Source organism: Paroedura picta, chromosome 2 (assembly GCF_049243985.1).
Source record: "Paroedura picta isolate Pp20150507F chromosome 2, Ppicta_v3.0, whole genome shotgun sequence".
Lineage (NCBI taxonomy): Eukaryota > Metazoa > Chordata > Lepidosauria > Squamata > Gekkonidae > Paroedura > Paroedura picta.
Window position 1 is genome coordinate 185,691,649 of NC_135370.1, and position 12,417 is coordinate 185,704,065.

The 12,417-nt window shown below is 49.5% G+C and overlaps 1 protein-coding gene across 16 annotated transcripts in view; it reads right to left on the bottom strand.

The window, feature by feature from the left end:
• PNPLA6 (patatin like domain 6, lysophospholipase) overlaps positions 1-11,200 on the bottom strand; it is a 102,322-nt gene extending 91,122 nt beyond the window's left edge. For all 16 annotated transcript variants that reach the window (XR_013228627.1, XR_013228628.1, XR_013228629.1 and 13 more), the window contains exon 1: positions 11,098-11,200. The gene's annotated coding sequence lies outside the window, so the exon portion shown is untranslated. The remainder of the gene's footprint in view (positions 1-11,097) is intronic.
• Between the last annotated feature and the right edge of the window lie 1,217 nt (positions 11,201-12,417).

Genomic DNA, 12,417 nt, shown 5'->3' on the forward strand with positions numbered 1-12,417 from the left:
CAATTTTATCTACGTCCTTCTTGAAGTGAGGCCTCCAGAACTGCACACAGTACTCCAGGTGTGGTCTGACCAGTGCCGTATACAATGGGACTATGACATCTTGTGATTTTGATGTGATGCCTCTGTTGATACAGCCCAAAATGGCATTTGCCTTTTTTACCGCTGCATCACACTGCCTGCTCATGTTTAGTTTACAATCCACAAGAACCCCAAGGTCTCGTTCACACACAGTGCTACCTAGAAGCGTATCCCCCATCCAGTAGGCATGCTTTTCATTTTTCTGACCCAGATGCAGAACTTTACACTTATCTTTATTGAACTGCATCTTGTTCTCATTTGCCCATTTTTCCATTGTGTTCAGATCTCGTTGAACTCTGTCTCTATCTTCCGGAGTATTTGCCAGTCCTCCCAATTTGGTGTCATCTGCAAACTTGATGAGTAGTCCCTCCACCCCCTCATCTAGATCATTAATAAATATGTTAAAAAGTACCGGGCCGAACACCGAACGCTGAGGTATCCCGCTACTCACCTCTCTCCAGTCTGATGAAACACCATTGACAACAACTATTTGAGTGCGGTTCTCTAACCAATTCCCTATCCACCTAACTATCTGAAAATCCAGATTGCAGTCCTTCAACTTATCCATCAGAACATCATGGGGAACCTTGTCAAAAGCTTTACTAAAATCCAAGTAAACGACATCAACCGAATTTCCCCGATCCAGCAAACCTGTTACTTGGTCAAAAAAAGAAACTAGGTTGGTCTGGCAGGACCTGTTGGAGACAAATCCATGCTGACTTCCTTGGATCACCAAATTGTCCTCCAGATGTTTGCAGATCGCTCCCTTTAATATCTGCTCCATTATCTTCCCCACAACAGAGGTCAGACTCACTGGTCTGTAGTTTCCTGGGTCATCCTTCCTCCCTTTTTTGTAGATCGGAATAACGTTTGCTCTTTTCCAGTCCTCCGGGACATCTCCAGTCCTTAAAGAGGTTCCAAAGATGATGGACAAGGGATGTGCAAGTTCTCTGGAAAGTTCTTTGAGTACTCTCGGGTGCATTTCATCTGGACCAGGGGATTTGAACTCATCCAGTGCAGCTAAATGCCCCTCGACAACCTCTCTATCCATGTTAACCTGCCACCCAGACACTATCCTTTGGCTACAGCCATCTCTAGATGTGCCTAAACACTTTGACCTGTGGGAAAAAACTGATGTAAAATAGGCACTAAGCCTTTCTGCTTTCTCTGCATCTTTCGTTAGAGTTTGTCTATCTGCACCCAACAGTGGGCCTATTGCCTCCTTGACTTTACGTTTGCTCCTCACATAACTGAAAAATCTTTTCTTGTTACAATGGGCTTCCCTGGCCAATCTTAGCTCACTCTCAGCTTTGGCCTTTCTGATGATTGATCTACAGTGCCTAGTAACCTGTAGGTACTCTTCTTTAGAGCTCTGTTCTTCCCTCCATTTCCTGAACATTTTCCTTTTCTTTCTTAGTTCCTCTTGAAGTTCTCTGTTCATCCAAATAGGCTTCTTAGAGCTCCTGCAGTGTTTTCGTATTTCTGGAATAGTCATTGATTGAGCATGCAATAGCTCTTGTTTGAGTAGCGCCCACCCTTCACATGCTCCCTTCCCTTCCAGCATTCTCGTCCATGGTATGACACTCATCATGTCTCTGAGTTTATTAAAGTTTGCCCTACGAAAATCCAACATCCGCGTCTGGCTACAAGCTTCCTTGGCTCCCCATCTCAAAAGGAATTCTATGAGGACATGGTCACTTCCCCCTAGGGTCCCCACCTCCTTCACCTCATCCACCAACTCTTGCCTGTTGGTCAGTATTAAGTCCAGTATGGCTGAACCTCTTGTGGGTTCATCTACCATTTGATAAATGAAATTGTCAGCCAGGCAGGTCAGAAACTTGCATGACTGAGGACGCTTCGCAGAGTTAGTTTCCCAGCACACATCTGGGAAACTGAAGTCACCCATGATGACAAGGTCCTGCCGTTTGGATATTTTCTCAAGCTGCTCACAAAGTGCAGCATCCACATCCTCTCGTTGGTCAGGCGGTCGGTAGCAGACACCAACCACCACACTGTTTGTTTTCCCCTCGCTTATTTTCACCCAGATGCTTTCCACTGCAGATATGCTCTCCTTCACTAGCATTTCCTGACAGGTAAGCCCTTTCCTCACATACAGTGCCACTCCTCCACCTCTTCGATCTATTCTGTTTTTTCTGAACAGTTCATATCCATCCACCATTACATTCCAGTCATGAGAATCATTCCACCAAGTTTCTGTGATGCCTACTAGATCATACATTTCCATCAGCATGAGAAGTTCCAGCTCTTCCTTTTTATTGCCCATGCTTCGGGCGTTAGTATAAAGACAACTGAATCCTTTTACTTTTGGTTCCCTATGAGCTGGCCTTGCCGGTTGGGCTGCCTCCGATCGTTTTCCTTCCATACACTCCCTATGTTGATCGTCTCCTTCCCCTAGTGGCTTTAGTTTAAAGCTCTCCTGATGAATCTCCCCAGTGGCTGATCTCTTTCCCCAGGGTCATGACAGAAGGTAGCAATTGGAGAGGGGCAATCAAGCCATTAACAACTGACATGCAGAGTCCCACAGGAAGCGGTCCTCTCTCGTTTAACATTTTTATGTGGCCCAACTGGTATGGAGGTTTGAGGTGGGGTGCCATCAGTATGCAGATGCCGCCCAGCTCTTCCTCCTGATGGATGGCCGCCCTGATTCACCCCCAGAACCCTTAGCCAGATGTCTGAAAGTAGTGACGTGATGGCTCAAGCAGAGTCATCTGAAGCTCAGTCCTTCAAAGAAGGAGGTCCTGTGGCTGGGCAGAAAAGGTCCAAGCAAGGAAGCATGACCGCCCATCCTGGAAGGGGTACAACTAGTAGCTCACTCCACCAGGAACCTGGGCATGATCCTGGATGCCTCCCTCTCCATAGGGGCACAGATCGCAAGTGTAGCGTGGTTAATGTTCCACCATCTGCGCCAAGCCAAACTACTAGTGCCCTACTTGGCCCCGGAACACCTAACCACAGTGATCCATGCGATGGTCACTCTAGACGGGATTTCTGCAACTCGCTCTACGCAGGCCTATCCTTAACTTTGATCCAGAAACGACAGCTGGTCCAGACTAAGGCAGCCAGGGTCCTCACAGGAACATCTGGAGTTCTCACATCCAGTCCGCCCTCTGAAAACTGCACTGACTACCAGTTGAATCCTATTTCAGTTGAACTGCACTGGCTACCAGTTGAAGCCTATTTCAGTTGAACTGCACTGGCTACCAGTTGAAGCCTATTTGGATGAACAGAGAACTTCAAGAGGAACTAAGAAAGAAAAGGGAAATGGAGGGAAAGACAGAGCCCTAAAGAAGAGTACCTACAGGTTATTAGGCACTGTAGATCAATCATCAGAACGGCCAAAGCTGAGAGTGAGCTAAGATTGGCCAGGGAAGCCCACTGTAACAAGAAAAGATTTTTCAGTTATGTGAGGAGCAAACGTAAAGTAAAGGAGGCAATAGGCCCACTGTTGGGTGTAGATGGACAAACTCTATCAGAGGATGCAGAGATAGCAGAAAGGCTCAACACCTATTTTGCATCTGTTTTTTCCCACAGGTCAAAGGGTTTAGGCACATCTAGAGATGGCAGTAGTCATGGGATAGTGTCTGGGTGGCAGGTTGACATGGACAGAGAGGTTGTCAAGAGGCATTTAGCTGCACTGGATGAGTTCAAATCCCCTGGTCCGGATGAAATGCACCCGAGATTGCTCAAAGAACTTTCCGGAGAAATTGCAGAACCCTTGTCCATCATCTTCGGGACCTCTTTAAGGACTGGAGATGTCCCAGAGGACTGGAAGAGAGCAAACGTTATTCCGATCTTCAAAAAAGGGAGGAAGGATGACCCGGGAAACTACAGGCCAGTGAGTCTGACCTCTGTTGTGGGGAAGATAATGGAGCAGATATTAAAGGGAGCGATCTGCAAACATCGGGAGGACAATTTGGTGATCCAAGGAAGTCAGCATAGTGACTTTTTGTCTTCTCATAACAGGATTCAGAAACTCACACCCTTGCAATCTTGCTTGGTTTTAAGATACTACTGGACTTGAACCCGGCTCTTCGACTGCAAACTAACACAGCTACCCACCTAATGAACTGGAATTTTTCAACCATCCTGAAAGGGACTGTCTCTTGATGTGCTTGTCAGAGGTTTGGAAAGCAAGAGTGGCAGCAGCTGCTCCACTTCTACACTTCCAAATGACATAACTGAAGTCTGATTGGCTTTATTCAGTCAGATGCCCACCACAGGGACCACCCCCAGAGAAACCTTGCAGGGGCAGCTGGGGCTCCAACAGAAGACTGCTGGTCTGTCCTCTTTGGGGATGCTCCTCCACACTGCCCCGGGTGCAGAGGGATGTCCTCCCTGTCTTCTAAGGCTGCAGGCAGGTGGGGAAGGAAGAGAAGCCTGAGTGTGCTCATGTGATGTGCGGGGGGGGGGGGATGGGGAGATGCATGAAGTGCCCAACAAAACTGCCTGTGTGGGACAGGGTGTCTACTCAAGCCATGCACCGTGCTCTTCTTAGCCTGAGCCAAGGGGTTGCCAAGATATGGTCCCTTGAGAAGCACGCCATCCTTCAATGGCTCCTACTGAAGACAGGAAGATGAAGGGCTTGAAGAGGGGTGGGGGGATATTCTGTCATGGCCTCTTGGCCTTGGAGCTCAGCCATTTGATTTGTCCAGGCCTTGTTTTCAGTTTTGGGAAGAACATGTCTCACTACAGCCTTCTGAGAGAGCACGATGCAATGCTTTCTACAACCAGAATCCAACAGACAGTGTTTCTGCCTATACTGCTGAATTGCAACACCTGGTGCAGCACTGCAATTGTCCAAATCTGGAGGAGATGTTGTGTGACTGCTTGGATTGTGGTGTGCATAAAGAAGCCTTACAGAGGAGTCAGTTGGCAAAGAAACAGCTTAACGGACATTTCAAAATCCCAAGGAAGCCTCTGAGGAAGCCACTGTGAGCACACAGGAAATGCGGCTGGCAAGGCTTGCTATCAAATCCATTGGACCAGAAGTCATGTCAGATCAACCTTATCTGTTTTTTCGAGGAAGTGACTACTTTGCTGGATCTGGGGAATGCCGTGGACATAGTTTATCTGGATTTCAGTAAAGCTTTTGATAAGGTCCCACATGATATTCTTGCTCACAAGTTGTTAAAATGCGGTATGGATCCTAATTCTGTCAGGTGGATCAATAATTGGTTGACAAATCGTACCCAGAGGGTACTTGTCATTGGTTCAGCATCTTCTTGGAAAAGAGTGAAAAGTTTAGTACCCCAAGGATCTGTCCTGGGCCCTGTGCTGTTCAACATATTTATAAATTATTTGGATGAGGGATTAGAGGGGATACTTATTAAATTTGCAGATTATACTAAACTGGGAGGAGTAGCAAACACAACTGAAGACAGCAACAGAATACAGGATGATCTTGATAGGCTCGAGAAGTGGGCTAAACTGAATAAAATGAAGTTCAATAGGGACAAATCTAAAGTCCTGCATTTAGGGAGGAAGAACCAAATACACCAATATAAGATGGGGGAGACCTGTCTTGGCAGTAGCATGTGCGAAAAGGATCTAGGAGTCTTAGTAGACCATACATTGAATCTGAGTCAGCAGTGTGATTCAGTGTCTAAAAAGGCAAATGGGATTTTGGGCTATAGCAAATGGAGAATTGTGTCCAGATCAGGGGAGTTGATGGTACCGCTTTACTCTGCTCTGGTATGGCCTCACTTGGAGTCCTGTGTTCAGTTTTGGGCACCCCAGTTGAACCCCAGTTGAATATAGACAAACTGGACATGTCCAGAGAAGGGCAACAAAGATGGTGAGGGGTTTGGAATCCAAGACGCATGAAGATTGCTCGGTTCTTGGCCGAGCAATTAGAATCAGTAGATTATATCAGTAGATTATATTTGCCTAGTACTTCCACTGCCTAGACATTACAATGGACCTCCAGGACACTCATCCCATCATCTGCAGTGAGTGTGACATGATTGCCTTCCTCCCAGAAGACAAGATGGACTACAGCTGCCCCAAGTGTAAGCTGGTGAGACTTTTGGAGGAAAAGATTAGGGAACTAGAAAACAGAATTATTACTCTGACCCAAAGTAAGAAAGGGGAGGAGTTCATAGTCCAGAGCTCTGCAACTTGGAATAAAGACAATACAACCAGTCCTGAAGAGGATAAGGAGATTGACCACAATAGGGAGCCTCTGCAGGCAGTTCGGAAAAAGACTGAACGGCGAAGGGCGAGACAGTTCTCGGGGCCTTTGCAGCTCCAGAATAGATTTCAGGCCCTTGCAGAAGAGGTGCAAGGGTCAACAAGGGAAGAGGTCCCAAAACAAACTCTAAGACAAAGGGAAGAGGCCACGGGGACAGAAGGAAATGGAGTTGAGAAGAAAAAAAAAAGGAGAGTACTGGTAATTGGAGACTCCCTGCTAAGAGGAATAGATTGCCATTTGGCTGGGCCCGACCCCCTAACCCAAGAGGTGTGTTGCTTGCCAGGGGCGAAAATTGAAGATGTTTCAGAAAGGCTGTCCAAACTCCTCAAATCTACGGATTGCTACCCATTTGTGATGGTCCATGTGGGAACGAATGACATGTCCCTGAATACCATCGCTCCTATTAAAAAAGACTATCAAGATCTGGGGAGGAAGCTCAAGCAAATGGGGGCACAAGTGGTATTCTCTTCAATCTTGCCTGTCAAGGGAAGAGGAATGCGTCGGGAGAGGAAGATAATGGAGGTGAATCAGTGGCTGCGTAGTTGGTGCCGGCAGGAGAGATTTGGTTTCTGGGACCATGGGATAGGCTTTCTTGAGGAAGGCCTACTAGCACCTGATGGACTGCACTTATCGAAACTGGGGAAGAATGTGTTTGGCAGGAACCTGGGGAGATTCATCAGGAGAGCTTTAAACTAAAGCCACTAGGGGAAGGAGACGATCAACATAGGGAGTGTATGGAAGGAAAACGATCGGAGGCAGCCCAACCGGCAAGGCCAGCTCATAGGGAACCAAAAGTAAAAGGATTCAGATGTCTTTATACTAACGCCCGAAGCATGGGCAATAAAAAGGAAGAGCTGGAACTTCTCATGCTGATGGAAAGGTATGATCTAGTAGGCATCACAGAAACTTGGTGGAATGATTCTCATGACTGGAATATAATGGTGGATGGATATGAACTGTTCAGAAAAAACAGAATAGATCGAAGAGGTGGAGGAGTGGCACTGTATGTGAGGAAAGGGCTTACCTGTCAGGAAATGCTAGTGAAGGAGAGCATATCTACAGTGGAAAGCATCTGGGTGAAAATAAGCGAGGGGAAAACAAACAGTGTGGTGGTTGGTGTCTGCTACCGACCGCCTGATCAACGAGAGGATGTGGATGCTGCACTTTGTGAGCAGCTTGAGAAAATATCCAAGCGGCAGGACCTTGTCATCATGGGTGACTACAATTTCCCAGATGTGTGCTGGGAAACAAACTCTGCGAAGCGTCCTCAGTCATGCAACTTTCTGACCTGCCTGGCTGACAATTTCATTTATCAAATGGTAGATGAACCCACAAGAGGTTCAGCCATACTTGACTTATTACTGACCAACAGGCAAGAGTTGGTGGATGAGGTGAAGGAGGTGGGGACCCTAGGGCGAAGTGACCATGTCCTCATAGAATTCCTTTTGAGATGGGGAGCCAAGGAAGCTTGTAGCCAGACTCGGATGTTGGATTTTCGTAGGGCAAACTTTAATAAACTCAGAGACATGATGAGTGTCATACCATGGACGAGAATGCTGGAAGGGAAGGGAGCATGTGAAGGGTGGGTGATACTCAAACAAGAGCTATTGCATGCCCAATCAATGACTATCCCAGAAAGACGAAAACACTGCAGGAGCTCTAAGAAGCCTATTTGGATGAAAAGAGAACTTCAAGAGGAACTAAGAAAGAAAAGGAAAATGTTCAGGAAATGGAGGGAAGGACAGAGCTCTAAAGAAGAGTATCTACAGGTTACTAGGCACTGTAGATCAATCATAAGAAAGGCCAAAGCTGAGAGTGAGCTAAGATTGGCCAGGGAAGCCCATTGTAACAAGAAAAGATTTTTCAGTTATGTGAGGAGCAAACGGAAAGTAAAGGAGGCAATAGGCCCACTGCTGGGTGTGGATGGACAAACTCTAACTGAAGATGCAGAGAAAGCAGAAAGGCTTAGTGCCTATTTTACATCTGTTTTTTCCCACAGGTCAAAGTGTTTAGGCGCATCTAGAGATGGCGATAGCCAAAGGACAGTGTCTGGGTGGCAGGTTAGCATGGATAGAGAGGTTGTCGAAAGGCATTTAGCTGCACTGGATGAGTTCAAATCCCCTGGTCCGGATGAAATGCACCCGAGAGTACTCAAAGAACTTTCCAGAGAACTTGCACAGCCCTTGTCCATCATCTTCGGAACCTCTTTAAGGACTGGAGATGTCCCGGAGGACTGGAAGAGAGCAAATGTTATTCCGATCTTCAAAAAAGGGAGGAAGGATGACCCGGGAAACTACAGACCAGTGAGTCTGACCTCTGTTGTGGGGAAGATAATGGAGCAGATATTAAAGGGAGCGATCTGCAAACATCTGGAGGACAATTTGGTGATCCAAGGAAGTCAGCATGGATTTGTCTCCAACAGGTCCTGCCAGACCAACCTGGTTTCCTTTTTTGACCAAGTAACAGGTTTGCTGGATCGGGGAAATTCGGTTGATGTCATTTACTTGGATTTTAGTAAAGCTTTTGACAAGGTTCCCCATGATGTTCTGATGGATAAATTGAAGGACTGCAATCTGGATTTTAAGATAGTCAGGTGGATAGGGAATTGGTTAGAGAACCGCACTCAAAGAGTTGTTGTCAATGGTGTTTCATCAGACTGGAGAGAGGTGAGTAGCGGGGTACCTCAGGGCTCAGTGCTCGGCCCGGTACTTTTTAACATATTTATTAATGATCTAGATGAGGGGGTGGAGGGACTACTCATCAAGTTTGCAGATGACACCAAATTGGGAGGACTGGCTAATACTCCGGAAGATAGAGACAGAGTTCAACGAGATCTGAACACAATGGAAAAATGGTCAAATGAGAACAAGATGCAATTTAATAAAGATAAGTGTAAAGTTCTGCATCTGGGTCAGAAAAATGAAAAGCATGCCCACTGGATGGGGGATACGCTTCTAGGAAGCACTGTGTGTGAACGAGACCTTGGGGTACTTGTGGATTGTAAACTAAACATGAGCAGGCAGTGTGATACAGCGGTAAAAAAGGCAAATGCCATTTTGGGCTGTATCAACAGAGGCATCACATCAAAATCACAAGATGTCATAGTCCCATTGTATATGGCACTGGTCAGACCACACCTGGAGTACTGTGTGCAGTTCTGGAGGCCTCACTTCAAGAAGGATGTCGATAAAATTGAAAGGGTACAGAGGAGAGCGACGAAGATGATCTGGGGCCAAGGGACCAAGCCCTATGAAGATAGGTTGAGGGACTTGGGAATGTTCAGCCCGGAGAAAAGGAGGTTGAGAGGGGACATGATAGCCCTCTTTAAGTATTTGAAAGGTTGTCACTTGGAGGAGGGCAGGATGCTGTTTCTGCTGGCTGCAGAGGAGAGGACACGCAGTAATGGGTTTAAACTTCAAGTACAACGATGTAGGCTAGATATCAGGAAAAAGTTTTTCACAGTCCGAGTAGTTCAGCAGTGGAATAGGCTGCCTAAGGAGGTGGTGAGCTCCCCCTCACTGGAAGTCTTCAAGCAAAGGTTGGATACACACTTTTCTTGGATGCTTTAGGATGCTTAGGGCTAATCCTGCGTTGAGCAGGGGGTTGGACTAGATGGCCTGTATGGCCCCTTCCAACTCTAGGATTCTTCAAGCCAAGGTTGGATACACACTTTTCTTGGATGCTTTAGGATCCTTAGGGCTGATCCTGCATAGAGCAGGGGGTTGGACTACATGGCCTGTATGGCCCCTTCCAACTCTATGATTCTATGATTCTATGGTTATCAGATCCCCTCTCAGTCATCCCCTCTTAATATGTTGAACAACACAGGGTCCAGGAGAGATCCCTGGGGCAATCCCCTTGTCACTCCTCTCCAAGAGGATGACGAACCATTTACAAGCACCCTTTGGGTGTGATCTGCCAACCAGTTATCAATCTATTTAACAGTAGTAAGATCCATATCACATTTTACTAACTTGTCAACAAGAGTATCATGTGGGACCTTACCAAATGCTTTACTGAAAGTGAGATGATGTGAGAATCCCCAGGTTTCCTGCCATGATTTATTTCTGCTTCTTTGTTTGAGTCCATTGCCTGCTAAGGCGTTGCTTTGACCTGTCCTGCCCTGATGTTACACACGTTTTGGTTGGACACCCCAAGGTCATTTCCTGACTCCTTGTCCTCCTTCCACATTCCACCCCCCCCCACACCTATTATTGCCCAGAGGTTTCCCAGGCTTTCTATCTCTGGTGGCCCAATGGTTATCTCCAATGTTTTGACGTCAGGAGTCTGGTCCCAGGGGCAAGGAGGCGAGGGGTGCCCAAGCGACTGCTAGGCTGCTGGCCTGGGTGGGGGGTGGGTGGAGGGGGTGTGCCCTGCCGCAAAAGCCATTCTCTTTGGGAGCCGCTTCCGAAGGTGCCAGCCCTGCAACAGGCGGGCGTTGCCAAAGGCCATGGGCGGCTCTTGCAAGGGCGTGGGAGTGCAGTGCGGGTGGGTGGGTGCCTGAGGGTGAGCCGTCAAGGACGCCCCTGTGTCCCCTCCCCTCCCCAATCAAGCAGGCGCCCCGGTCAGGTCCCAGAAGGCGCTGCAGGAAGCGGGGGGGGCACTCCCTGGGCTTCCCCCGCCCCGCCGTGCCCTAGAGCGCCTGCTCCCTCCCCAGCCCGGCCGGCAGGGAAGCTAGGGGAGACGGGGGGGGGGAGACGGGAGAGACCCCCCCACCCCCAGTGGGCCGGCCCCAGGGAGGGAGGGAGGGAGGGATCCCCAAGGTCACAGCCCGTCCCCTCTTCCTCCCCCCCCCCCCCGCGCCTTACCTGTGCGGCTCCGCCTGCGTCCCTCCTGGCCTCCCTCAGGCCGCCGGGGCCCCGAGGAGGAGGAGGGGGAGGAGACCCGGTCGCGCTGCTGATTGGCGGGCCGGGCCGGCAGGGGGCGGGGCGCAGGGGGCGGGGGAGGCGCCCGGCCCCTCCCCCCCTGCGGCGAGGGGAGCGCTTCGCCTGGGCTGCGCGGGGGGGGGGGGGAGTGGGGCGAAGACCCTGGAGGTCGCGCGGGCTCCGGCCCCGGCTGCCCCAGGCGTCGCGGAGGGAGGGAGCTTCTCCCGGGGGAGCGCCAAGGGGAGGGCGGCCGAAGGAAGCACCCGTGGCCAGGAACGCCCTCCTGAGGAGGAGGAGGAGGAGGAGGAAGGCCATCCTGATTCATTGACGGATTCATTGCGAGGCGCGCCTGCCCCGCAGCCAGGAAGCAGAGAGTGGGGAGGGGCCTCCAGGGCCATCTAGTCCCGTGGTCCCCGGGCACCCGTCTATGCTCGGCAGTTTCACTGAGGCCCGGGGGGGGGGGCGGGGGCGGTAGCCTTTTGCCGAGGGACGTCGCTACCGCCGCCTGCTCCACTTGCGTTCCCACCGGTGTCCTTGACTTCCCACCGCTCATGGGGGGAGGGGGGGGCGCTGCCAGCAGCAGCCGAGGGGGAGCCCCAGCCATGGCAGCCGCTGGAGAACACCCAAGGTGAGCTGGCGGCAGAGTGGCAGGGCAGCCCCCAAGCCGGGGAGGAGGATGAGGTGGAACCTTGGCCCGGTACCGACTGGTACACCGACCGGCACTGGTCCCGGGGGGTTGGAGACCACTGATCTAGTTCAACCCCTGCAAAATGCAGGAAATTCACAACTACCTGCCTCCCCACAGTCACCCCAATCCCATGCCCAAATAATGCTCCCTGTTCCCCAAAACAATCATCTGGCCTGGAGGAAATTCAACCATTCTCCAAGAAACTATTGCATAAACTGTTTATATTCTGCCTCTCCAGAATGTATCCAATGCAGCTTGAGATATAATCCAACCTGTTCTCCAAGAAGTGTCAAAAATAACAGACAGGTTCAGAAATTACATCTGCAAGTCCTTTTAGTACCCTTGGGCGCAATTCAGAGGACTTCGTTTCATTTAAAGAAATGAGGTGTTTATGGACTAGCCCTACAGTGGTCCTGGGCTGCAACTCCCATGCCTCACCATGTGGCATGATTTTCAATTGATGGAGGTAGGCAGCTGGTTTTAATGTATCTCATAGCTGGAGAGACTGTCATGTCCACTTGCCCTTCAGTGTCCCCCCCGTTTGCTGCTTTCCCAGCCATGGCACAGGTTGCCTC